The sequence below is a fragment of the Bufo gargarizans genome, chromosome 2, assembly GCF_014858855.1.
Source record: "Bufo gargarizans isolate SCDJY-AF-19 chromosome 2, ASM1485885v1, whole genome shotgun sequence".
In the NCBI taxonomy this organism is placed as follows: domain Eukaryota; kingdom Metazoa; phylum Chordata; class Amphibia; order Anura; family Bufonidae; genus Bufo; species Bufo gargarizans.
Window position 1 is genome coordinate 404,374,012 of NC_058081.1, and position 26,141 is coordinate 404,400,152.

Sequence of the window (26,141 nt, forward strand, 5' to 3'; positions counted from 1 at the left end):
CAGTACTGTGTTGGCCTGACACACACTGGCTTGTAACTGCGATTATATCACAGTGAAAAAATAATTTGACTTTTTTTATCTGCAAGGTATTGTGACACCCTGTAACGGTATTAGTGGTGGCCTGGCCAATGGTCACAGGACAGTACTGTGTGGGCCTGACCCACACTTTCTTGCAACTGCGATGATATCACAGTGAAAAAATAATTTTACTTTTTTTATCTGCAAGGTATTGTGACACCCTGTAACGGCATGAGTGGTGGCCTGGCCAGTGGGACAAGTGCAGTCTGTGTGGGCCTGACACACACTGGCTTTCAACTGCGATTATATCACAGAGAAAAAATAATTTAACTTTTTTTATCTGCAAGGTATTGCGACACCCTGTAACGGTATAAGTGGTGGCCTGGCCAGTGGTCACAGTACAGTACTGTGTAAGCCTGACACACACTGACTTGCAACTGCGATTATATCACAGTGAAAAAATAATTTGACTTTTTTTTAATCTGCAAGGTGTTGTGACACCCTATAACGGCATGAGTGGTGGCCTGGCCAGTTGGCACAGTACAGTCTGTGTGGGCCTGACACACACTAAGTTGCAATTGCGATTATATCACAAACAAAAAAATAATTTGACTTTTTTTTTTATCTTCATGGTATTGTGACACCATGTAACTGTATGAGTGGTGGCCTGGCCAGAGGGCACATTACAGTCTGTGTGGGCCTGACACACACTGGCTTTCAACTGCGATTATATCACAGAGAAAAAATAATGTTACTTTTTTTATCTGCAAGGTATTGTGACAACCTGTAACGGTATGGGTGGTGGCCTGGCCAATGGTCACAGTACAGTACTGTGTTGGCCTGACCCACACTTTCTTGCAACTGCGATGATATCACAGTGAAAAAATAATTTTACTTTTTTTATCTGCAAGGTATTGTGACACCCTGTAACGGCATGAGTGGTGGCCTGGCCAGTGGGTCCAGTGCAGTCTGTGTGGACCTGACACACACTGGCTTTCAACTGTGATTATATCACAGAGAAAAAATAATTTGACTTTTTTTATCTGCAATGTATTGTGACAACCTGTAATGGTATGAATGGTGGCCACCTGGCCAGTGGGCACAGTACAGTCTGTGTGGGCCTGACACACACTGGCTCTCAACTGCGATTATATCACAGTAAAAAAATTATTTGACTTTTTTTATCTGCAAGGTATTGTGACACCCTGTAACGTATGAGTGGTGGCCTGGCCAGTGGGCACAGTACAGTCTGTGTGGGCCTGACACACACTGGCTTTCAATTGCGATTATATCACAGAGAAAAAATAATTTGACTTTTTTTATCTGCAAGGTATTGTGACACCCTGTAACGGTATGAGTGGTGGCCTGGCCAGTGGGCACAGTACAGTCTGTGTGGGCCTGACACACACTGGGTTGCAATTGCGATTATATCACAGAGAAAAAAAAATTGACTTTTTTTTATCTGCAAGGTATTGTGACACCCTGTAACGGTATGAGTGGTGGCCGCCTGGCCAGTGGGCACAGTACAGTCTGTGTGGGCCTGACACACACTGGCTTGCAACTGCGATTATATCACAGAGAAAAAATAATTTTACTTTTTTTTATCTGCAAGGTATTGTGACACCCTGTAATGGTACGAGAGGTGGCCTGGCCAGAGGTCACAGTACAGTCTGTGTGGGCCTGACACACACTGGCTTGCAACTGCGATTATATCACAGTGAAAAAATAATTTGACTTTTTTTATCTGCAAGTTGTTGTGAAACCCTTTAACGGCATGAGTGGTGGCCTGGCCATTGGGCACAATACAGTCTGTGTGGGCCTGAAACACACTGGCTTGCAACTGCGATTATATCACAGAGAAAAAATTATTTGACTTTTTTTATCTGCAAGGTATTGTGACACCCTGTAACTGTATGAGTGGTGGCCTGGCCAGTGGTCACAGTACAGTACTGTGTGGGCCTGACACACATTGGCTTGCAACTGCGATTATATCACAGTGAAAAAATAATTTGACTTTTTTTATTGAAAGGTATTGTGACACCCTGTAACGGCATGAGTGTTGGCTGGCCAGTGGGCACAGTACAGTCTGTGTGGGCCTGACACACACTGGCTTTCAACTGTGATTATATCACAGAGAAAAAATAATTTGACTTTTTTTATCTGCAAGGTATTGTGACACCCTGTAACGGTATGAGTTGTGGCCGCCTGGCCAGTGGGCACAGTACAGTCTGCGTGGGCCTGACACACACTGGCTTACAACTGCGATTATATCACAGTGAAAAAATAATTTGACTTTTTTATCTGCAAGGTATTGTGACACCCTGTAACGATATGAGTTGTGGCCTGGCCAGTGGGCACAGTACAGTCTGTGTGGGCCTGACACACACTGGCTTGCAACTGCGATTATATCACAGAAAAAAAAAAATTTGACTTTTTTTATCTGCAAGGCATTGTGACACCCTGTAACGGTATGAGTGGTTGCCTGGCAAGTGGGCACAGTACAGTCTGTGTGGGCCTGACACACACTGACTTGCAACTGCGATTATATCACAGAGAAAAAATCATTTTACTTTTTTTTATCTGCAAGGTATTGTGACACCCTGTAACGGCATGAGTGGTGGCCTGGCCAGTGGGCACAATACAGTCTGTGTGGGCCTGAAACACACTGGCTTGCAACTGCGATTATATCACAAAGAAAAAAATAATTTGACTTTTTTATCTGCAAGGTATTGTGACACCCTGTAACGGTATGAGTGGTGGACTGGCCAGTGGTCACAGTACTGTTTGGGCTTGACACACACTGGCTTGCAACTGCGATTATATCACAGTGAAAAAATAATTTGACTTTTTTTTATCTGCAAGGTATTGTGACACCCTGTAACGGCATGAGTGGTGGCCTGGCCAGTGGGCACAGTACAGTCTGTGTGGGCCTGACACACACTGGCTTTTAATATCGATTATATCACAGAGAAAAAATAATTTGACTTTTTTTATCTGCAAGGTATTGTGACACCCTGTAACGGTATGAGTGGTGGCCGCCTGGCCAGTGGGCACAGTACAGTCTGTGTGGGCCTGACACACATTGGCTTGCAACTGCGATTATATCACAGTGAAAAAATAATTTGACTTTTTTATCTGCAAGGTATTGTGACACCCTGTAACGATATGAGTTGTGGCCTGGCCAGTGGGCACAGTACAGTCTGTGTGGGCCTGACACACACTGGCTTGCAACTGCGATTATATCACAGAAAAAAAATAATTTGACTTTTTTTATCTGCAAGGCATTGTGACACCCTGTAACGGTATGAGTGGTTGCCTGGCAAGTGGGCACAGTACAGTCTGTGTGGGCCTGACACACACTGACTTGCAACTGCGATTATATCACAGAGAAAAAATCATTTTACTTTTTTTTATCTGCAAGGTATTGTGACACCCTGTAACGGCATGAGTGGTGGCCTGGCCAGTGGGCACAATACAGTCTGTGTGGGCCTGAAACACACTGGCTTGCAACTGCGATTATATCACAAAGAAAAAAATAATTTGACTTTTTTATCTGCAAGGTATTGTGACACCCTGTAACGGTATGAGTGGTGGACTGGCCAGTGGTCACAGTACTGTTTGGGCTTGACACACACTGGCTTGCAACTGCGATTATATCACAGTGAAAAAATAATTTGACTTTTTTTTATCTGCAAGGTATTGTGACACCCTGTAACGGCATGAGTGGTGGCCTGGCCAGTGGGCACAGTACAGTCTGTGTGGGCCTGACACACACTGGCTTTTAATATCGATTATATCACAGAGAAAAAATAATTTGACTTTTTTTATCTGCAAGGTATTGTGACACCCTGTAACGGTATGAGTGGTGGCCGCCTGGCCAGTGGGCACAGTACAGTCTGTGTGGGCCTGACACACATTGGCTTGCAACTGCGATTATATCACAGTGAAAAAATAATTTGACTTTTTTTTATCTGCAAGGTATTGTGACACCCTTTAACGGCATGAGTGGTGGCCTGGTCAGTGGGCACAGTACAGCCTGTGTGGGCCTGACACACACTGGGTTGCAACTGCGATTATATCACAGAGAAAAAAATAATTTGACTTTTTTTATCTTCAAGGTATTGTGACACTTTGTAACGGTATGAGTTGTGGCCTGGCAAGTGGGCACAGTTCAGTCTGTGAGGGCCTGACACACACTGGCTTGCAACTGCTATTATATCACAGTGAAAAAATTAATTGACTTTTTTTATTTGCAACATATTGTGACACCCTGTAACGGTATGAGTGGTGGTCTGGCCAGTGGGCACAGTACTGTTTGTGTGGGCCTGACACACACTGGCTTTCAACTGTGATTATATCACAGAGAAAAAATAATTTGACTTTTTTAAATCTGCAAGGTATTGTGACACCCTGTAACGGTATGAGTGGTGGCCTGGCCAGTGGGCACAGTACAGTCTTTGTGGGCCTGACACACACTGGGTTGCAATTGTGATTATATCACAAAGAAAAAAAGAATTAGATTTTTTTTATCTTTATGGTATTGTGACACCCTGTAACTGTATGAGTGGTGGCCTGGCCAGTGGGCACAGTACAGTCTGTGTGGGCCTGACACACACTGGCTTTCAACTGCAATTATATCACAGGGAAAAAATAATTTTACTTTTTTATCTGCAAGGTATTGTGACACCCTGTAACGGTATGAGTGGTGGCCTGGCCAGTGGGCACAGTACAGTTTGTGTGGGCCTGACACACACTGGCTTGCAACTGCGATTATATCACAGTAAAAAAATAATTTGCCTTTTTTTATCTGCAAGGTATTGTGACACCCTGTAACGGTATGAGTGGTGGCCGCCTGGCCAGTGGGCACAGTACAGTCTGTGTGGGCCTGACACACACTGGCTTGCAACTGCGATTATATCACAGAGAAAAAATAATTTTACTTTTTTTATCTACAAGGTATTGCGACTCCCTGTAACGGTATGAGTGGTGGCCTGGCCAGTGGGCACAGTACAGTCTGTGTGGGCCTGACACACACTGGCTTGCAACTGCGATTATATCACAGAGAAATTTTTTTTTTACTTTTTTTATCTACAAGGTATTGCGACTCCCTGTAACGGTATGAGTGGTGGCCTGGCCAGTGGGCACAGTACAGTCTGTGTGGGCCTGACACACACTGGGTTGCAATTGCGATTATATCACAAAGAAAAAAATAATTCGATTTTTTTTTTCTTTATGGTATTGTGACACCCTGTAACTGTATGAGTGGTGGCCTGGCCAGTGGGCACAGTACAGTCTGTGTGGGCCTGACACACACTGGCTTTCAACTGTAATTATATCACAGAGAAAAAATAATTTTATTTTTTTTATCTGCAAGGTATTGTGACACCCTGTAACAGTATGAGTGGTGGCCTGGCCAATGGGCACAGTACAGTCTGTGTGGGCCTGACACACACTGGCTTGCAACTGCGATTATATCACAGAGAAAAAAATTAAATTGACTTTTTTTAATTTGCAACATATTGTGACACCCTGTAACGATATGAGTGGCGGTCTGACCAGTGGGCACAGTACAGTCAGTGTGGGCCTGACACACACTGGCTTGACTCTGCGATTAAATCACAGAGAAAAAAAAATTACTTTTTTTTATCTGCAAGGTACTGTGACATCCTATATGTGTGGTGGCACACAGTACAGTCTGTGGGCCTGCAGCCTCTCACACACGGGGAGGAAACTGCAATTTATTAAGGCTCGATTGTGAGCTGAAACGTTGCAATTATTTTTCACATGGGTGAATAAAGATTTCTACTTTTTTCAAGTCTTGGAGTGCTGTCCGATTCTCTGCATATATTAGAAGGTGAAAAGCTCATTCCTTTGGACATAGCACCTGAGCCAACAGACTGGTGCCGCCAAATCTCCTCTTCTGCTATATATATATATACAGTCATGTGAAAAAATTAGGACACCCTTTGAAAGCATGTGGTTTTTTGTAACATTTTTAATAAAAGGTTATTTCATCTCCGTTTCAACAATACAGAGAGATTAAAGTAATCCGACTAAACAAAGAAAACTGAAGAAAAGTCTTTCCAAGATCTTCTGTAAATGTCATTCTACAAAAATGCCTATTCTAACTGAGGAAAAAGATAGGACACCCTTGCCCCTAATAGCGAGTGTTACCTCCTTTGGCTGAAATAACTGCAGTGAGACGGTTCTTGTAGCCATCTACCAGTCTTCGACATCGGTCTGAGGAAATTTTACCCCACTCCTCAATGCAGAACTTTTTCAGCTGTGAGATGTTTGAGGGGTTTCTTGCACGTACAGCCCTTTTCAAGTCACCCCACAGCATCTCAATGGGATTCAAATCTGGACTTTGACTTGGCCATTCCAGGACTCTCCATTTCTTCTTTTTCAGCCAATCTTTGGTTGATTTACTAGTATGTTTTGGGTCATTGTCATGTTGCATGGTCCAGTTCCGCTTCAGCTTTAATTTTCTAACTGATGGTCTCACATGTTCTTCAAGCACCTTCTGATACACAGTAGAATTCATCGTGGATTCTATGATGGTGAGCTGACCAGGTCCTGCTGCAGCAAAGCAGCCCCAAACCATGACACTTCCACCTCCATGCTTCACAGTTGGTATGAGGTTCTTTTCTTGGAATGCTGTGTTTGGTTTACGCCAAACATGTCCTCTGCTGTTGTGTCCAAATAATTCAATTTTGGACTCATCTGTCCAAAGAACATTATTCCAGAAGTCCTGGTCTTTGTCAACTTTATCTCTGGCAAATGTCAGTCTGGCCTCGATGTTTCTCTTGGAAAGCAAAGGTTTCCTCCTTGCACACCTCCCATGCAAGTTAAACTTGTACAGTCTCTTTCTGATTGTAGAGGCATGTACTTCTACATCAACAGTAGCCAGAGCCTGCTGTAGTTCTCGAGATGACACTTTAGGGTTTTTGGAGACCTCTTTTAGCATCTTGCGGTCTGCTCTTGGGGTGAACTTGCTGGGGCGACCAGTCCTGGGCATGTTGGCAGTTGTTTTGAAAGCCCTCCACTTGTAGACTATCTTCCGGACAGTGGAATGGCTGATTTCAAAATCTTTTGAGATCTTTTTAAATCCCTTCCCAGACTCATAGGCTGCTACAATCTTTTTTCTGAAGTCCTCTGACAGCTCTTTTGCTCTCACCATGGTGCTCACTCTCACTTCAACAGTCAGGAGCACACCAAACTAAATGTCTGAGGTTTAAATAGGGCAAGCCTCATTCAACATGCAGAGTAACGATCTACTAATTATGTGCACCTGGTGTGATATGCCTGTGTGAGATCTGAGCCAATTTAAGAGGGAATACATGTGAGGGTGTCCTATCTTTTTCCTCAGTTAGAATAGGCATTTTTGTAGAATGACATTTACAGAAGATCTTGAAAAGACTTTTCTTCAGTTTTCTTTGTTTAGTTGGATTACTTTAATCTCTCTGTATTGTTGAAACGGAGATGAAATAACCTTTTATTAAAAATGTTACAAAAAACCACATGCTTTCAAAGGGTGTCCTAATTTTTTCACATGACTGTATATATATATATATATATATACAGTACAGACCAAACGTTTGGACACACCCTCTCATTCAAAGAGTTTTGTTTATTTCCATGACTATGAAAATTGTAGATTCACACTGAAGGCATCAAAACTATGAATGAACACATGTAGAATTATATACATTACAAAAAAGTGTGAAACAACTGAAAATATGTCATATTCTAGGTTCTTCAGAGTAACCACCTTTTGCTTTGATTACTGCTTTGCATACTCTTGGCATTCTCTTGATGAGCTTCAAGAGGTAGTCACCTGAAATGGTTTTCACTTCATAGGTGTGCCCTGTCAGGTTTAATAAGTGGGATTTATTGCCTTATAAATGGGGTTGGGACCATCAGTTGCGTTGTGGAGAAGTCAGGTGGATACAAAGTTGATAGTCCTACTAAATAGACTGTTAGAATTTGTATTATGGCAAGAAAAAAGCAGCTAAGTAAAGACTAACGAGTGATCATCATTACTTTAAGAAATGAAGGTCAGTCAGTCCGAAAAATTGGGAAAACTTTGAAAGTGTCTCCAAGTGCAGTCACAAAAACCATCAAGCGCCACAAAGAAACTGGCTCACATGCGGACGACCCCATAAAAGGAAGACCAAGAGTCACCTCTGCTGCAGAGGATAAATTCATCCGAGTCACCAGCCTCAGAAATCGCAGGTTAACAGCAGCTCAGATTAGAGACCAGGTCAATGCCACACAGAGTTACAGCAGTGGAAACATCTCTAGAACAACTGTTAAGAGGAGACTGCATTAATCAGGCCTTCATGGTGTAATATCTGCAAGGAAAACACTGCTAAGGACAGGCAACAAGCAGAAGAGACTTGTTTGGGCTAAAGAACACAAGGAATGAACATTAGACCAGTTGAAATCTGTGCTTTGGTCTGATGAGTCCAAATTTGAGATCTTTGGTTCCAACCACCGTGTCTTTGTGTGACGCAGAAAAGGTGAACGGATGGACTCTACATGACTGGTTCCCACCGTGAAGGATGGAGGAGGAGGTGTGATGGTGTGGGGGTGCTTTGCTGGTGACTCTGTTGGGGATTTATTCAAAATTGAAGGCATACTCAACCAGCATGGCTACCACAGCATCTTGCAGCGGCATGCTATTCCTTCTGGTTTGCGTTTAGTTGGACCATCATTTATTTTTCAACAGGAAAATGACCCCAAACACACCTCCAGGCTGTGTATGGGCTATTTGACCATGAAGTAGAGTGATGGGGTGCTGTACCAGTTGACCTGGCCTCCACAGTCACTGGACCTGAACCCAATCAAGATGGTTTGGGGTGGACCGCAGAGTGAAGGCAAATGGGCCAACACGTGCTAAGCATCTCTGGGAACTTCTTCTAGACTGTTGGAAGACCATTACAGGTGACTAGCTCTTGAAGCTCATCAAGAGAATGCCAAGAGTGTGCAAAGCAGTAATCAAAGCAAAAGGTGGCTACTTTGAAGAACCTAGAATATGACATATTTTCAGTTGTTTCACACTTTTTTGTTATGTATATAATTATATGTTTTAATTCATAGTTTTGATGCCTTCAGTGTGAATCTACAATTTTCATAGTTATGAAAAGAAACTCTTTGAATGAGAAGGTGTGTCCAAACTTTTGGTCTGTACTGTATATATATATATATATATATATATATATAAAAAAAAAAAACAGACTGATGTACCAGCCCTAAAAAGGGCTTTTTGGGGTGCTGTCAGGACGCTGTCCTTACAGCAGATGAGTCTGTGGACCCTAGCTAGCGCTTTCCCTATTAAATCACCAGCAGCAGCATTGTCCCTCCTCTCACTAAGAATGCAGCTTCCGAATGAATCTAAAAGGGATGCTGTCCAGGAGGTGGGAGGGTCTGGGAGGGAGGGTCTGCTGCTGATTGGCTGGAATGTGTCTGCTGACTGTGAGGTACAGGGTCAAAGTCTGCTCAATGATGATGTATAGTGGGCGGACCGAACATCGCATATGTTCGCCCTCCCCAGCGAACGCGAACAAGACATGTTCGCTGTGAACTGTTCACCGGCAAATAGTTCGGAACATCACTAGCGTGCATGTCATAAACAATATATTGAGAGGACAAAGAGAATGTTCAAGAAAAGACATGTCAGAACATATTTCCAATATAAAGAAGGGCTACCAACTACACTCCCTTTCTAGGCATTTTAAGCAGGTTCACAATTGTGATCCATCATCCTTTAAATTCTATGCACTAGAAGAGTGAAGCATCCATGGAGAGGCGGCAATCATATTAGACATATGTCTAGACAGGAATCAAGGAGAATTTTTTAGTTTGATTTACTGCTACCAAAAGGCCTGAATGTCGAAATTGAATTATTCGGCTTTCTATAAGTATGGGGTTGTGTCCTAGGCTCTCCTCCCCTAATCTACATTAGAATATCGAGTTGAATACATATAGGCATATGCAGTTTGGATGCGTTTTTATACGCTTTCGATTTTTTTACAATTTTTTACGATATTTTTATCATTTTTATTACATATATGTATTTATACATTTTATATTTATATCTTATTTGAATAAAGTTATTTATGCAATTTTTGTAATATTACTACATATATATTTGTGGTTCAGGATATGGCAAAAGATTATATGTCAAGATAATAAATCCAGATCCAGTTTTTGTGGAATAACCAGATATTTCAGATACGGCGGGATATATAAAGCCCTAACAAGTAGTCCAGTTTGATAGCCACTGATGAAGGGGTGTATACCCTGAAACGTGTTTGGTTTCGTACTGGACTTATCAATGAAAATATTCATAGAAATTTGATGCCACATCTCTGCAGATACCTGCAACTCCGTGAGTGGATGTGAGCAGCAGCGGAGGCAAAGCAGGACCCAGGAGATCAGAGACGCCCCACAGGAAGCGGTCACAGAGTCACGTGGGACGCTACTTTCGACTTGGGAACCACACGGGATGCAGCGTTAGGTAACAACCGCATCGAACGCTGTGTCGGGCAGACAGAGGATTTCCTCATAGGACATAACCGGAATCCAGGAGCGTAAACAAACCCAATGTAAACAAACCCAGTACAAGTAAGATTATGTATTGAGGAAAAGTTATCCGCCACTCACCATACTAATCCTGCTTAAACTGTTTGTATTGTCCGCTTACATTAATTTGGAGCTTTGGGGATACAGCAGGCTTGAATAATTCATGAGGGATCCCTCACTAAAGTGTGGACTTACGGACTATACACAAATCTGCAATCCACTATATTAATCCTGCTATCAACCAGGAGCCTGTGGGATATAGCAGGCTGTTGTGGATTCACTATTGGTGCCCTAAAAGGTTGAGAATTAACATTGTGTATTGAAGTCTATAAACCACCATACTAATCCTGCTATTAATCTGAATCATGAGGGATACAACAGGCCTGTGTGACTTACAAGTGGGACAATTAACATTGTGTATTGAAGTTTATCCATAACCTACTACACTAATCCTGCTACTAACTATCTGTGTCACCTGACCACAAAACCTGGAGCCTGTGGGATACAGCAGGTTGTTTGTGTGAATTGTAAGAGACACCTCACCATCAATACAATAAGTGTGGACATATTGGGATTTATTCTGCATATGAAGTGTGGACTTATTGATTTTTATTGTAGTCAATAGGTAGTCTATTTTAGCTGAAATTTTACAGTGTGATATAAAATTGTATACCATTGATTATTCCTACATTCATCATTTCTTTTTCATTTTCATCCATTTGTATCCATATTAAATTTCTGTGTATTCCCATATAGTGAGTGCCCCTCTCCAATACATTTTCAATAAGATAATGGGTTTCATCATAGATGCCCATGATGAGAACATAGTCATACCATTTTACAAATTACTGGTCAGACCACACATGGAGTACTGTCTATAGTTCTGGGCTCCTGTGAACAAGGCAGACATAGCAGAGCTGGAGAGAGTTCAGAGGAGGGCAACTAAAGTAATTTCGGGAATGAGGTAATTACAGTACCCTGAAAGATTATCAACATTAGGGTTATTCATTTTAGAAAAAAGACGACTGAGGGAGAATTAATTACTATGTATAGAAATATCAGGGGTCAGTACAGAGACCTCTCCCATCATCTATCCCCAGGGCTGTGACTGTGACAAGGGGACATCCTCTGCGCCTCGAAGAAAGAAGGTTTGTACACAAACATATAAGAGGATTTTGTGAGACTATGGAACTCTCTGCCTGAGGAGGTGGTTATGGTAAGTTCCCTAAAACAGTTCAAACTGGGTCTGGATGTATTTCTGAAGTGTAATAATATTACAGGCTATAGCTAGTAGGCAGAGGTCGTTGATCCAGGGAGTTATCTGATTGCCTGATTGGAGTCGAAAGGAATTTTATTCCCCTTAAGTGGGGAAAATTAGATTCTACCTCACAGTTTTTTTTTGCCTTCCTCTGGATAAACTTGCAGGATAACAGGCCGAACTGGATGGACAAATGTATTTTTTCGGCCTTATGTTACTATGTAACTAAACCAGCAAGATTGTCTGATTAAACCCAAATCTGGTTTATCTTTTATCTATACAGTTCTAGACCATACCGGTCTAGAACTGAATTCAATTCCTTGGAGATAATACTGTGTTTTCACCAGTATATTTTCAATCTCCCTGTATTGGATTAATTTTCAGGGTTATGCTGCAGGTACACCCCAATATTATTCCAAAACAGATACTATACACAAGGTATGGTTAATTGAATATATATATATATATATATATATATATATATATACATATATGCATTATACTAATTAATTATCCTAAAAAATATAGGTAAGGTTATACTATACCAAAATGTCAGCTAGCAGAAATCAGTTTCAATGGTTCTAAGATGGCTGCCTCCAATGACTGAAAAGGTGGTCAGGGTTGTATCTGGTCTTCTCCCTTTTGATGGTTTCCTGATGATAGCTTTCTGATGATAGTTTCCTTCTGTCAGCCCATACCATCTTTTTATCCTATCTTAGAAAGGGCTTGGCCAAGTTTTATCATTAACTATTGACCTCACCTTATAATTAATAGAACCTCCCCTAGGGAAAATACACCCTAAACCTTAATGTTACCCTAACACTAGATGGCATTAGTACTCCATACAAAAGTCAAGGCACATATTTCTCTTTTCTATGTATTCTCTTATTCATTTACTTGAAATAATCTTTAACTAATGTTTTAGACAAAACCTTAAGGAGATCTTAAATAGAAAAAGACTTTTGTATTTAGTCAAACACCTAGCTCATTCCTTAATCTTTTGACCAGACCTAATTAAATCAAGATACACATGACCATTCTTAGGTTATTTGTTCTGGGGAAAAGACAGGGTTTGTTTATGATCAGCTGTGTCCACATTTCTCCATTCAAGAAAACTTTAAGGAAAGAGATCAATAACTTGTGCTATACTCTGGGAGAGGTTCTAAAAATGACATAGGAGTTTGTACCTCAATTCTATCCTTAAAACTGAATATATCTATAAGGACCACACTCTGGTGGTGTACACTGTGGTGCATATTGTTAATCCTTGGTTAGTAATCCTCATTTCAAAAATCCTGAACTCACCCTGCACTTTTAAAATAAGACAAAATGGTTGTTCTTTAGGTTTATGTCCATACATTTTATATAGGCCTTATAGTTATGGACTTTATTTATACCCAATAGTTCTGACAAATCCCCCCTTCTTCCCACATTAGTCAAGGATCCCCTTAAGACCTAACTGGGAGAAGGTTGGAAGAATTTTCATGTTCATCAATATATTTTATCCAAGTCTTTTGTCGCATCATAAAGTCAATCCTGGAAAAAGTATATTATCACAGAGATCCTGTGTCCAATGGTTTTAGCATGTAAGAAAATGCAAAACTTGGCACCAATCATGCCATTATTGCTGTGACTTTGTTCCCACACATAATGTACCAATTTGGTTTATTTCCCAAGCTAAAATGGTGATATCCGGTATCTTCATTCAATGAATGTCCTTGGATCCAATTTTGCAAAGATTCTTGAAGTAAGATCTTCTTTGCCATCATTCACAATCCTGAGACATCTCAAACACGGCTGCAGATTCGGGTTGATGATTAGTTCCGTCTTCAATTGGACCTCTCGGATCAACACCATCCGCATGATATCTGTATCTTTGTTGTCATCTTCGTCGCCAGGAATCACGTCTGGTTCCGCCCGTCCTTTTTCAAAATGAAAATGAAAAGTATGAATACATATTCTTTAATATTTTGAGATATACAGTTTCCCTAGCGTTGCTATGTAAAATGTGTGAACATCTGTGAACTGAGAGAAATCAAATTAACACAATCCTTATTCATTCTCTTATTCAGCATCACTTTCTATTATTCTCAATTGGCATCTCGGATGACATACTCGCAATTGATTTACATAGACCCATTTCTCGATGAAACCATCTTTGGTATTAATTTTCACCTTATAAACTACAGGTGATATTTTATTAATGATATCATACGGACCTTTCCATGATGGGAGAAATTTTCTTTCTTTTATCAGATCCCGGGCAAAGTTATAGAGATACACTCTATCTCCTACCTCATATTCCTTTTTGGTAGTTTTCAAGTCATAATAAGTTTTGTTACTTACGGCAGCTTTCTCGAGATTTTTTTGCGTGAAAGCAAACGCGTATTGAAGATACTTACGAAGGTCCTCCACATACTGATATGTCGTGGCCGCATTGATGATCTGATATGCGATACAACAAATGTTGAGGAAGTACCATTCTTCTCCCCGTCATCAGCTCAAAAGGTGACATCTGGGTAGCCGTGCTTGAAGTAGCTCTAATGGCCATGAGAGTCTTTACCCGACTCCTTAACATATTTCTTAAGGATGTTGATAATAGACTGGTTATAGCGCTCAACGGATCCGATAGATGCTGGACGATAGGCAATGTGTAATTTTCTCTTCACACCCAACATCTTCCCCATCTTTGCCATTACCTCACTTACAAAGTGTGATCCACGGTCTGAATCAATCCTTAACGGTAACCCAAATCTGGAAAATACATGGTTAATCAACAAAAATGCACAAGTCTCAGCTGTGTTGTTGCGGGCTGGTAGACACTACCCATTTTGTAAACACACAAGTGACGGTTAACATGTATTTATTTCCTCGGGATGACCGGGTAACAGGACCAATAAAATCGATTTGGATGTCAGACCAGGGTAATGAAAAACCTTTCTTCTGAAGTGGAGCACAATGTTTAGGACCTTGAGGTTGAACTTGCGCACATACCAAACAACCTTAACAATAACTCTGGACATCCTTTAACATATGAGGCCAGTAGGCATAATCACATAGTGACTCATATGTAATCTTTTCTCCACGATGACCAGCTGTAGGTGCATCATGGGCATGCTGTAACATTAAACCTCTAAATGTAGTAGGAACTACCCACTGCTGAATACCATTTTTAGAGGTTCTCATTAATAACCCATTCTGAATACTAAATTGGGATTTGAATGTCATAAGTAATTGGAGGTCTTCTTTTTGGGTATAGTTATCCTCCGATATGGGATTATTATTATGATCCTCAATATGTTTATAGAAGATTCCCAATATAAGATCTTCCTTCTGGCTTTTTATCAGATCCTCACTAGAAGATCCTTGGCTCCATTGAACTGCACTATTTTCAGTTTGGGCCTCAGCCTGTTGTCTAGTGATAGTGTCAATGAGAATCATCTCTAGTAAATTATCTATATTCACATGATCACAATTTATGGCTGCTTGTTTGGCCAGTTTATCAGCTAGGTTATTACCCTCTTTATCTTTATTTTGGGTTTTGGAATGACCTTTAGTCTTTTTCCAATAAATAGTTAGATCATTATGTCGGACCAGCTCATCTATGGCACAAAACCACTTGGCCTGTTTCACTGGTTTATTATTGGACCATAACATGTGATTCCTCTTCCAAAACTGTTCCGCACATAATTTGAATCAGTAACTATGACAAATTCCTTTATATTGTGCTCTATAGCAATTTTTACGGTTTGGTAGACAGCTGCTAATTCGGCTACCTGGCTACTTTTAGCACCAATACTGTAACCTATTAAAATACTCGGGCACTCATCTATCCAAGTAATGCCAATTCCTGCCACTAGTTTTCTTTCGTCCCCTACAGTGGTGTGGTAAGTACAACCATCTATGTACGCACAGGGGAGTAGAGAGCAATAGTCTTCGTCATACACTTTGCAAGGGGAAGATTTTTGTTACTCTAGAAAATCATCTATCAGCTCTTCTGTATGAGAATGAGCGGCACATTCATGCAGTTTTGAAAGTCCTTGGGCTACTGGACGCTTTTTATTTTGCTTATATCAAACTTTCAACGGCCATCCTTGTAAAGACAAGGTCCAAGCAGTGATCCTGCTGTTAGACAAGTTACCATCCCTAATTTTATCAATCTGTAGATATTGTAGGGGTTGATGGTCCGTTTCAACTATGATTTTCTCACCCTGTACAAAACTTCTAAAGTTTTGAAGTGCCCAGACTGTGGTTAGTAAAGCTTTTTCACAGTCACTAAACTTTATTTCTACTGGTGACAGGGATTTACTTGCATAAGTTATAACTTTATGCAATTTATCATGTTTATGGCATAGGACAGCACTAATACTAATATTCATAAAACCAGTTTCCAGATAAAAGGGTTTACCCCCCTCTGGATAAGCTAGACATGGGGCTTGGGTGAGTCTCCTTTTAAGCTCAGACATAGCTTGTTCCTGATCCCCCCTCCCCCCCAATGTCCAGGGTACACCTTTCTTTAACAATGTCAACAACGGTTTACTGATCTCAGCATAGTTATCAATGAATTTACGGGAGTAATTCATCATTCCCAGGAATGATCTTAGTTTCACTGATATGGGTAGGCGTTTTAGATTTCATCACAGCCTCCACCTTTTTCCTCTGGGGATTCAGGCCTTCACAGGTAACCTCATGTACAAGGAAATTTACCTTGGTTCGACACCACTGGGCTTTCTGTAAAGAAATTTTCACACCTGCCTCTCTCAACTGATTCAGTACATGCCTAATATATTGGATATGCTGGTCAAATGAAGTACTTTTCATCAATATGTCATCTACATACGTTAAGTTTCCTCTTTCTGTGGCATCAGGCATAGCCTTATGTAAAAACACCGCAAATTCATGACCTGAATTTATGTACCCAAACGATAGTCTAGTCTAGGCAAACTGTTCTTTACCAAAAGTAAAGGCCAATTTGTATTGGTCTTCAGGATTCACTTTGATGGTCCAATATCCCTGAGCGCAATCTAAGGTGGTAAAGATCCTACTGCCTTGCATTTGGGTCACATAAACGCCACTGACCATTCAGTATAAGAATTCCAAGAATAGGATTATTATAAGAACTGTGCACTGGTCTTATAATTCCTCTCTCTTTGAGATTTCAAATTATTTCCGCTAGCGAATTCTAAGAGAACTTCCTTTAGTTGTTGTCGCTCTGGGTCATTGGAGCATCCATCAGCTAATGAGATTTGTTGCTGGACCATATCTATAAACCTTTGGAAAACTTCAGGTTGACCTATTTCATAGGTTTCCTCCAACCTGTCAGTAAGGTCATGTTTTGACTTACCTGCTTTTTCAGCAAACTCATGATATTCCTGGGCTTCCTGCTCATTGATTGCATGATTAAAGGTAAGGGAGGATTCCTCTACCTTACAGGTACCTTCTTCAAGATTAAAAGGATATACTGAACTAATGGTGAACAATCCTTCAGGAGAAGAATAAAATGTTTGTTCAACCAATTGTTCTTCTGTTAGATACGATTCAGGTATTAGGCCAATAATTTCATTCTGAAAAGTATAATAATCTGAATCTAATGCCATACCAATGATAGTGTCTTTAGACAAATGGACTTCATTTGGCATACCATTATTCACAATTATTTGGGTTTTAAAGGTTTGTAAATTCACCATAGAGGTATGATTTACTGAAATACCTAATTGTTGCATTCCATTTGATAGGTATATCAATGCATCACAATTCTTTAATTTTTGACCTTTTGACACCTGAATGGGTAACAGGAAATTATTAGTACCTGGAGGGATTATTTCTCGTGGCACTAATACACTGACTGCATAAGGCAGTATCTGGGATGACTTGAGTGCTTCATGTTCATCCATAAAACTATCAGGATTCCCTTTTAATCTTGTCCATAATGTGGAATTCACTATATCCACATGGATGGCAAAACGATGTAAAATATCGTTGCCAATGTACATGGGATATCTGGGTCCATCAAGCACCAGAAATAAATGAATAGCCAATTTTCCTGCAATAGAAATGGTTAATCCAATTATCCTGGGGATTTGGATATCAAATCACTTTAGAATTGGCCACTTGATTTTGTAGATCCCTACTAATATAACTATTTTCATGGCGCAAACCCAATTTAGCCCTTTTAGTTCTTCCTAAGCCATTTACCTGTACTGGGAAGAACATCTCATCATCCACCTTTTCTATTCCCACTAGGAATTGTTTGTGACCATTAAACCCAGTAGGGTCAGTAGTTTCTGGGTGAAGGTGGATTATAAGAACATCCCCTTCCAAACAGACATCTTTTACTCGTTCAGGAGACACACATATGGTGTTATCTTCCTGTTCACCTATAGTGGAATTTGGAGTGGTTTGCAGGAAAGAAACATCAGGGATCTGGCTATTTCGGAAATGTACCTCTATATAATCCAGCCTTTCCTCTATCACATGGCAGTTACGCCTATTGTGATAGGATTGTGATTGTTCATAATTAATGGGCATCCTCACTTGAGACCATATCACCTTATTAACAAAATCAATAACTGAGCTTAATCTTTTCAGGAAATCGATGCCAATAATTAATCGATCAATGGGCATTTCTATGATCAATGTGGGATGGCTAATTACGTTGTTTCCTACTTTAAAATCCAGCCAAGCTTTACCTAAAACCTTGAGGGCATTGCTTGAGACACTTACCAGGTTAGCATTAAAACTTTTTATCTTATACCTGTTAGAAGATACATCCTGTAATTGTTGGAAGTATTTTAAAGATAATAAAGTTGCTACCTGTATCTATCAAGGCTATTATTGGTGGGAAATGATCAAATAATTCAACTTTCATATGATATGTATTTTCTATTTCCTGTATGGAACAAAGATATTTGGAATGATTATTGAAATTGTTTTCCTGCTTGGCAATTATACTTGTCCTCGCTTCCTTCTCCTTCCTTTTATTAGCAGGATCATATGCCTTCATCTGTGCAGCTGAAGACTTTGTGTGCTGTAAGGGTTATTTTTTTTTTTTTAAGGGAAAGACAATTATATTAGATTGCTCCACTTTATATACATTTAAGTCATCAACCTCTGCAACATTTGACATATTTACCTGCTTCTCCCCCTTTATATTTGGGAAGGACTCTCTACAGGAGGGGTTACCCCTAAAAAAAGGATATTTTAGGGTTAGCAGTGATGGTTTTAGACAATTCCTCCATCCTCTGCATCAACATACCAAACTGATTTTGGATTTGATCCATTGGATTATGTAGGTTACTTCTCTTTCTCCCATAATCTTTGGGAGATTGCTTTTTGGACCGATATGATTGTGACCTCCCAGAACCGTCTGACTCAAAGCCACTTTGAACCCTTTCTGGCCTACGTTGATATCCCCATTACATTGATATCTTTGAAAAGGAGGGAACCGTCTATTTCTAAACTCCTTCTGGTGGTTTGGGTTCTTTTCAGCAACATTTGGACCCCTATTCCCATCTGGCCTAGGCTGAATTTTATTTGGCTGGGAAGGTCTAGGAGTTTTCAACACTTCAGCATAACTCCTTTTAGGGCTCTCAAATTTTCCCTGATCTCTTTTTATGTGAGTTTCTGCTATTTCCTCACTCGTTTTTTTAAATTTCAGGAGACTCATCGCAATTTTGTATTGCAGCATACAGAGTTGTACTCTCAGTGAGTAACCAATCCAGAGTCTTTCTGGGATGGTAATCCCTGGCCAAAAGAAATTTTATTTTATTGGGAAAAGTGTCATAAAATAACTGGATGAATTCACTACTTTCAAAATTGGGATCTTTTTCAGACAAACTATAGGCATTTTTGAGGACTGACAAAAATTCCCTGGGACTTTGATTAGGTCTACATTTCAGGGTAAATAAGGCCCTCCTTGCAGCAGTAGCGGACTTATAGGGACCAAATTCAGTTTTTATTTCTACAACCACATCTAACCAAGAATCCCTACCCATATCTCTAAGGGAATTAAATAAATGTCAGTGTTTTGGTTCAAATACCCAGGTAATAAATTCAAGTTTCTGTATGTCCTGTTCTAAATGTAAAGTTTTCATGGCCTCCTCATATATTTCCAAATGACTTATTATGGAGGGTGATCCCTTTTTAGCAAATTGACCGACAGTTTCCTTGAGAAACTTGATCACCTTAGTAGTGTCTATCATGGGTTGAGAAGACCTCTGCACTAAATTTTTAGAGGACCTAGGAGGTGAAATCGGTTTTAATTTAGGAAGAGAATGTTCTCTCAGAGACATTAGATCTTCTCCTTTAAAGGGGTTGTCATATTTACTTTCTGCATCTGATTTTCCCCTGGAATATTTTACCTTCACTCTATTAGAATCCTTAGGCTGTCTGAATTGTAAAGGGGCAAGATCCCGGTTATCTAACTCTTTTTGAAAATTTCTATTGCCCTGATACAACTTTTTACATTCCTCATCTAGATCCGCCATGTACAATTGATGTTTAGACAGTTCATTAGTAGCTTGACTTAATTTCCATTCCAGAGTTCTTATTACCTCTTGCTATTGATTTTCTCTGTCACTATATTCTGATAATTTAGCAGACCATTGTGCTAATTCACCAGAAAACGTGGCCGCCTTAATTTCCATTTCAAATAGGTCTTTTTGAAATTTATCAATTTCATATGCCTGTTCAACATTTTTATATTTAGCTTTTTCCAATTGTTTTGCTATTTCACCAACTAAATATACAAACTCAGGCCAAGATTGAAGATCATCTGCATATTCTACAGCTCTCCTTTCCAGTTCAACCCTCCAATCCTTTAACTCTCTCTTAATATCCAACCTATCATGCATATGACACATCACAATATGTTCAACTAATTCTTGAGTCTCTCTATCATGCATATCAGTCTTTACCACTGCAGCAGCAGCCTGCATGCCTTGGCTAGCCTTGCTATTCTCAGACATATTTTTACTTGTAGCACTACAAGTACCACAATGACTTTATCAAATATATATATTTGCACCCCAAAATTTTGTTTCTAGTACAAGAAGATCTCGGTGGGACCTCCAGATTATGTTGGAATATTTATGCTGTCTCTGATTGACAGTCTATATTATTTATGTGAATAAATTAAAATCTACAATGAAGTAGATTCTAATTTATTATCATAAATATCAAGCTAAAACAAGCTTGTAATCTGCGTTGAATTAAAGACAAAACCCAGTTATAGACAAAATATATAAGTAATTTATTAATACAAATTTTAGTGCAAAATAACATATAATAAAATTGGTGACAATTGAAATTCAATCAATAATATGCAAAATAGGGAGAAAGTCAAAAATAATTGAGAATATATATATATATATATATATATATATATATATATACACACAATTATTTCTTATTATAATGATACACCTCAATTATATTTTAAATCAATTTAATACTTGATTTCTCTCAGCCGACAAATGTCTGATTAAACACAAATCTGGTTTATCTTTTATCTATATATCTATATATATATATATATATATATATATATAGTGCAGACCAAAAGTTTGGACACACCTTCTCATTCAAAGAGTTTTCTTTATTTTCATGACTATGAAAATTGTAGATTCACACTGAAGGCATCAAAACTATGAATTAACACACGTGGAATTATATATATAACAAAAAAGTGTAAAACAACTGAAAATATGTCATATTCTAGGTTCTTCAAAGTAGCCACCTTTTGCTTTGATTACTGCTTTGCACACTCTTGGCATTCTCTTGATGAGCTTCAAGAGGAAGTCACCTGAAATGGTTTTCACTTCACAGGTGTGCCCTGTCAGGTTTAATAAGTGGGATGTCTTGCCTTATAAATTGGGTTGGGACCATCAGTTGCGTTGTGGAGAAGTCAGGTGGATACACAGCTGATAGTCCTACTGAATAGACTGTTAGAATTTGTATTATGGCAAGAAAAAAGCAGCTAAGTAAAGAAAAACGAGTGGCCATCATTACTTTAAGAAATGAAGGTCAGTTAGTCTGAAAAATTGGGAAAACTTTAAAAGTGTCCCTATGTGCAGTCACAAAAACCATCAAGCACTACAAAGAAACTGGCTCACATGCGGCCCCAGGAAAGGAAGACCAAGAGTCACCTCTGCTGCGGAGGATAAGTTCATCCGAGTTACCAGCCTCAGAAATTGCAGGTTAACAGCAGTTCAGATTAGAGACCAGGTCAATGCCACACAGAGTTCTAGCAGCAGACACATCTCTAAAACAACTGTTAAGAGGAGACTGTGTGAATCAGGCCTTCATGGTAGAATATCTGCTAGGAAACCACTGCTAAGGACAGGCAACAAGCAGAAGAGACTTGTTTGGGCTAAAGAACACAAGGAATGGACATTAGACCAGTGGAAATCTGTGCTTTGGTCTAATGAGTCCAAATTTGAGATCTTTGGTTCCAACCACCGTGTCTTTGTGTGACGCAGAAAAGGTAAACGGATGGACTCTACATGCCTGGTTCCCACCGTGAAGCATGGACGAGGAGGTATGATGGTGTGGAGGTGCTTTGCTGGTGACACTGTTGGGGATGTATTCAAAATTGAAGGCATACTGAACCAGCATGGCTACTATAGCATCTTAGACAGACATGCAATGTGACAATGCACTGCAATATAATGTACAAAAATTGCATGGAAATAACAAGTGCTACACTATAAGTGCGAGATACTTGGCAAATTATTTTGTACAAAATTATTTGAGCCCGTCTGCCAAGCGTCAAGGCGTTCTCTGTTAGGCGGGTTCCTACGCTAAATTCTACCTGTTAGGTGCCATAACGGCTACCATACACTTCAGGGAATGTAGGTTCCACGTACCTGCATTGTAACCTACCTGTTGGGTGCCATGACGGCTACCATCCACTTCAGGGAATGCAGGCTACACAGCAGGCCCACTCCACAACACCACCGGCGCCTAAAAGTCACCAAGGACCGCAGTGAGGCCTGCTCCACTTCACTCACTGAAGCCACAGCACCAGGACTCCCACTGCGGTCCTTGGTGGCTTTTAGGCGCCGGTGGTGTTGTGGAGTGGGCCTGCTGTGTAGCCTGCATTCCCTGAAGTGGATGGTAGCCGTCATGGCACCCAACAGGTAGGTTACAATGCAGGTATGTGGAACCTACACTCCCTGAAGTGTATGGTAGCCGTTATGGCACCTAACAGGTAGAATTTAGCGTAGGAACCCGTCTAACAGAGAACGCCTTGACGCTTGGCAGACGGGCTCAAATAATTTTGTACAAAATAATTTGCCAAGTATCTCGCACTTATAGTGTAGCACTTGTTATTTCCATGCAATTTTTGTACATTATATTGCAGTGCATTGTCACATTGCATGTCTGTCTTTTATGTTATTTCCCTGCCCCAGCAATGTGCTCCTGCGGTTGTTATGTGACTGAGCCCCTTTTTTGGTTTCCCTTGTAGTTTATAATTGAGGTGTGGCTGCCTCCTCAGTCTCACATTTCTGACCACCCTGTCTGCCCCATTGGCTGGTTTTAATTAGTGTCAGTGCATAGTCAGGCCTGCTCCACTTCACTCACTGAAGCCACAGCACCAGGACTCCCACTGCGGTCCTTGGTGGCTTTTAGGCGCCGGTGGTGTTGTGGAGTGGGCCTGCTGTGTAGCCTGCATTCCCTGAAGTGGATGGTAGCCGTCATGGCACCCAACAGGTAGGTTACAATGCAGGTACGTGGAACCTACACTCCCTGAAGTGTATGGTAGCTGTTATGGCACCTAACAGGTAGAATTTAGCGTAGGAACCCGTCTAACAGAGAACGCCTCGACGCTTGGCAGACGGGCTCAAATAATTTTGTACAAAATAATTTGCCAAGTATCTCGCACTTATAGTGTAGCACTTGTTATTTCCATGCAATTTTTGTACATTATATTGCAGTGCATTGTCACATTGCATGTCTGTCTTTTATGTTATTTCCCTGCCCCAGCAATGTGCTCCTGCGGTTGTTATGTGACTGAGCCCCTTTTTTGGTTTCCCTTGTAGTTTATAATTGAGGTGTGGCTGCCTCCTCAGTCTCACATTTCTGACCACCCTGTCTGCCCCATTGGCTGATTTTAATTAGTGTCAGTGCATAGTCAGGCCTGCTCCACTTCACTCACTGAAGCCACAGCACCAGTACTCCCACTGCGGTCCTTGGTGGCTTTTAGGCGCCGGTGGTGTTGTGGAGTGGGCCTGCTGTGTAGCCTGCATTCCCTGAAGTGGATGGTAGCCGTCATGGCACCCAACAGGTAGGTTACAATGCAGGTACGTGGAACCTACACTCCCTGAAGTGTATGGTAGCCGTTATGGCACCTAACAGGTAGAATTTAGCGTAGGAACCCGTCTAACAGAGAACGCCTTGACGCTTGGCAGACGGGCTCAAATAATTTTGTACAAAATAATTTGCCAAGTATCTCGCACTTATAGTGTAGCACTTGTTATTTCCATGCAATTTTTGTACATTATATTGCAGTGCATTGTCACATTGCATGTCTGTCTTTTATGTTATTTCCCTGCCCCAGCAATGTGCTCCTGCGGTTGTTATGTGACTGAGCCCCTTTTTTGGTTTCCCTTGTAGTTTATAATTGAGGTGTGGCTGCCTCCTCAGTCTCACATTTCTGACCACCCTGTCTGCCCCATTGGCTGATTTTAATTAGTGTCAGTGCATAGTCAGGCCTGCTCCACTTCACTCACTGAAGCCACAGCACCAGGACTCCCACTGCGGTCCTTGGTGGCTTTTAGGCGCCGGTGGTGTTGTGGAGTGGGCCTGCTGTGTAGCCTGCATTCCCTGAAGTGGATGGTAGCCGTCATGGCACCCAACAGGTAGGTTACAATGCAGGTACGTGGAACCTACACTCCCTGAAGTGTATGGTAGCCGTTATGGCACCTAACAGGTAGAATTTAGTGTAGGAACCCGTCTAACAGAGAACGCCTTGACGCTTGGCAGACGGGCTCAAATAATTTTGCACAAAATAATTTGCCAAGTATCTCGCACTTATAGTGTAGCACTTGTTATTTCCATGCAATTTTTGTACATTATATTGCAGTGCATTGTCACATTGCATGTCTGTTTTTTATGTTATTTCCCTGCCCCAGCAATGTGCTCCTGCGGTTGTTATGTGACTGAGCCCCTTCTTTGGTTTCCCTACTATAGCATCTTGCAGCGGCATGCTATTCCATCCGGTTTGCGTTTAGTTGGACCATCATTTATTTTTCAACAGGGGAATAACCCCAAACACACCTCCAGGCTGTGTAAGGGATATTTGACCATGAAGGAGAGTGATGGGGTGCTGCGCCAGATGACCTGGCCTCCACAGTCACTGGACCTGAACCCAATCGAGATGGTTTGGGGTGAGCTGGACCGCAGAGTGAAGGCAAAAGGGCCAACAAGTGCTAAGCATCTCTGGGAACTCCTTCAAGACTGTTGGAAGACCATTTCAGGTGACTACCTCTTGAAGCTCATCAAGAGAATGCCAAGAGTGTGCAAAGCAGTAATCAAAGCAAAAGGTGGCTACTTTGAAGAACCTAGAATATGACATATTTTCAGTTTTTTCACACTTTTTTGTTATGTATATAATTCCACATGTGTTAATTCATAGTTTTGTTGCCTTCAGTGTGAATCTACAATTTTCATAGTCATGAAAATAAAGAAAACTCTTTGAATGAGAAGGTCTGTACTGTATATATATATATACCCGGAAATAGCTGTTTTTCAATGTAATTTGCCGCAAATACATTTGGATCTAAGCAAATCTTTTTAAAAAAATTCGGCAAACCAGATGAAATTTTTTTTGAGAAATCCGCTCAACTCTTATGACTTCTTAGTAGATTGGATATAAGGTTTATTAGATGACTGGCACAAAGTGAAAGTACCAGTCACACAGTTGGAAAACAATTAGCCCTTTGTGACAGAATGGCCCAATATTTTTAATAAAGGCCAACTGAAAATTATTTTTAACCAAAAATGAGTAAAATGCAATCATAAACAATAATTGTCTCCAAAGGTGTACTTAGCTTTTTATTTGATATTACACCCCTTGTTTCTTATCTCGTATACACCCTAGCTCATCACCACTTTGTTGGTGAAAATGTGGACAGATAGGATTTCTTTTCCACATATTTTGAAGCTGCCCTGTCTGTAATCCATTATGGAATTCAGTATCCTCGCTCATAACACCCTTATGCCCTTCCACTCCTCCATTACTACCAGACTTGGGCTACTTTCACACTAGTGTTTTTGC